This window comes from Sinocyclocheilus rhinocerous, unplaced genomic scaffold (genome assembly GCF_001515625.1).
Source record: "Sinocyclocheilus rhinocerous isolate Xijiao unplaced genomic scaffold, SAMN03320098_v1.1 scaffold220, whole genome shotgun sequence".
Lineage (NCBI taxonomy): Eukaryota > Metazoa > Chordata > Actinopteri > Cypriniformes > Cyprinidae > Sinocyclocheilus > Sinocyclocheilus rhinocerous.
The window spans coordinates 1,283,864-1,287,210 of NW_015666573.1; the positions used below are offsets into that span (position 1 = coordinate 1,283,864).

Genomic DNA, 3,347 nt, shown 5'->3' on the forward strand with positions numbered 1-3,347 from the left:
CTATAAAGAACCATTTGCACAATCGAAAGGTTCCATTGATTGAGGTTATAGATGCCAACAAAGAAACTTTATTTTAAGAATATATTAGTACTGTATATAAAAAAATTGATTTTTCATGATATGAGTCCCTTTGAAAGGATACTTTTTAATATAGTCTGTGTCAGACTTCAAATCTTAATGTTTACTGTGAGCTATTTTTGTGATGAGATTTTATCTTTCCTGCTGTATTCATTGTACCCTTTTATATTTCCCTATGTCGTCCCCTCCTTTCCTCTTGGTTGCTTTTCTTCCTTTCCCCTGGCTGTATCGTTGTGACACAGAGAGGGAGAGAAGAGAGGAAGAGAGGGTGGGTACCCTCAGACTGAGAAAACGCCTCTGCAAACATACCCTGTCTCTCCTCTATATCTGCTTCTCTCTCTCTCGCGCTGTCCTTCACTCCCATGCACACACTCACTCACTTCATCCTCTCTTTCTCTTTGCTGCCTCTGCCATCCCTCATTCTCTTCATTACCGAGTGCAACTCTGTCCACCAGACAATGGGATCGACTTTTTGGGAGAGTGTGTGAGCGCATTCGCATGCATGCGCGCGTGTGTGTGTGAGAGTGTGTATGCGTGTGAGTGAGATCAAGCGGATGTGGGATCTGTGTGAAAGCGCTTTCCTGCCAGCCCACCGGATCCAGTGAGCCAGCTTAGCAATCCAGGCGTGCACGGAGCTGGGCAAGCGTGTTAGAGTGTGTGCATGTGGGTCTCTTTCACCCTCACACGCTCCTCCACACGCTTGGGATCCTAGGGCTTGGCGTCTTTCCCCCAGGACCCCCCCTGCACCCTTCTGTCTGTCTCTCTCTCTGCGGTCTCCTCTTCTCCAGCAGTCACCATTTCGGCTCCCGGCAGACCCACGCTGGCTGCCCAGCCACTCCCGCGCCTCAGCCTGGGCAGGAAGACCCTGGTGGCGGCCGCCGTAGGGGTCATGCTGGTGCTGGTGCTGGTGGTGCTCATCCCCGTTCTGGTCAGCTCCGTGAGCAATGACAACAGCCACTACGAGATGCTGGGCACCTGTCGAATGGTGTGTGACCCGTACCAGAACAAAGGCACCAGCACGGGCATCGCCAGCACTGGCTCTTCTGTGCAGGCCGAGGCCGAGGCTCTGGCCGACCACAGCAACATGCCTCCACCCTCCACGCTCCTCCAGGGGCCACAGGGGAAGCCGGGACGGCCAGGCAAACCCGGACCTCCGGGGCCACCAGGGGAGCCAGGGCCCCCGGGTCCGGTGGGGCCCCCGGGGGACCGGGGCGACAGGGGCCGAAGCGGGGTTCTGGATCTGGGCAATGATGGAGCTATCAGCACAGTTACATACAACACGCACCCACGGGTGGCTTTCTACGCAGGACTGAAGAACCCGCACGAGGGCTATGAGATCCTCAAGTTCGACGATGTGGTCACCAACCTCGGTAACAACTATGATGGCACTTTGGGCAAGTTCATCTGCAGCGTGCCGGGCACGTATTTCTTCATCTACCATGTCTTGATGAGAGGAGGTGACGGAACCAGCATGTGGGCTGACCTGTGCAAGAACGGACAGGTGAGTGCCAAATCGTTCCTCTTTGCATAAAAGTTATTTGTGAAGCTCCTATGTTTAGGTTCAGTAATTTTACTTTAATGACAATGCATAGTTCTTTTTCTATGCCATTAAAGTCAAATAACTAAACATAAATATAGGATCCTGATAAAAATGCTAATTTTAGAAGAAAAGTTCAGACGGCACTTAGAGGCTTTTGCATCTGAACTCTTCAATTATATATATACTGTATATAAATTCTAAAGTTTCTAAAATAGTGTTGCATATCTATGAAGCGCATTTTTTCATCTCGTGAAAGGTGCTGGTGGTTTGAGCTTATCTTCGCAGAGCGGATCTCAAATTAATTAAGCTGTTAATAATGACCCCGCAGAGGACACACGAGACTGTCGTTTCTCTCTCTCCTCTCCTTTTTCTGTTTCGTGTGAAACTGGTTGGAGACGCAGTAACATCTGCTGTGAGTTGCTCGTCCCCCCAGAGCACGCGGGTGAAGTTCGCACAGCTGCGGCGCCACATACCGGGTGAGAAGACACGCGTTGAATGCGCGTAATGCGTGCTGACATTGTGCGCGTGTCCCCGTTAACAGAGGACAGAGGTTCTGCCTCTTTCTCTTTTATGGAACTGCCTTTTCATGGGACACTGAAAAGTTTACCGGTCTTAACTTTTTTATGAAGTGTTCAATATGTTCTAAAGCGCATGAATGTTTTTTTAATGCTCCTTAGAAGCATACATTTTATGTTTATGGATCTATAAATAATGTAAACGTTACATTTTTAGTGTTGTTGTCGATTTTATTAGGACTATTATCATTACAGATATTAAAGCGTGAAAATACAATACAGGCTGCTACTCCGTCTGTTTACAGGAAGCCATACTCATTTATTGGATTGAAGTAAATGTTTCACCGCAATTGTGGCTATTTTGCCCACAAAGCTTGGATCAGTTGACGTAGGCTCCTTAATTAGAGGGCGCGAACGAAAATGCCACAGTCTGACAAAAATCGGCAGCGCGTGCAACTTCATGAACTTATAATCACAGTGCCATGAAGACAAGCTACAGCCACAAACACACCTTATTATCTCAGCATGTCTCAGGAAACGTCCATTTAATGTGTGTGTGTGTGTGTGTTTTACTCTCTTCTTCTTTTCTTTCTGTCCCTTCCCGTGGTTGCATGCCCGCATTTCCCTCTGTCTATTTCCCTCAGTTGTTTTTGCGCTTTTGAATGTGAATATGATTCAGTGCAGTTGTGCACTAGATACTACATTGGCGTGTCAGCGCAGACAGAAACAGGCAGAAGTGGAACGTGCATTGTTAAGGATCTGAGGCGCTTAAAGGGTTTGTTTCCACGGTTGTAAGTCCTGATACAGTATTTATTAGGAGGCCGTTATATATTTATTTTGCGATGTTGGAGTGGTTTGGCACGCGAGACTAACTCTCAGGTGGGAGAAAAGCGCAGGTGCAGCGTCATCCACTCGGTTTGTGCCGCACGTGCGACGGGGGAGCTAGTGACAGATGGAATAGAATTATAAAGTAGACTTTATAGTCTCTTCAGGATCTAGTGAATTAGAAATAACATTTTCATATATTGAAATATTACATCTACATTTTCTGGAGCGCACAAAAAGTCCAGTCCACAAGGTCAGTGTTTTAAAATAAACTTTTGTCCTATAGCCGAGGCAGACACTGACAGAATCTTTCATTATTAACATATTTAATCACACTTAAATTGTATAATTTTGGGTACTGTAACTACAATAGTAATATATATATATAT

The 3,347-nt window shown here is 46.8% G+C and overlaps 1 pseudogene; it reads left to right on the top strand.

Annotated features, from left to right (window-relative positions):
• The first annotated feature begins 427 nt into the window (after nt 1–427).
• Nucleotides 428–1,609, top strand: LOC107732847 (C1q-related factor pseudogene; annotated as a pseudogene).
• Nucleotides 1,610–3,347: the final 1,738 nt, after the last annotated feature.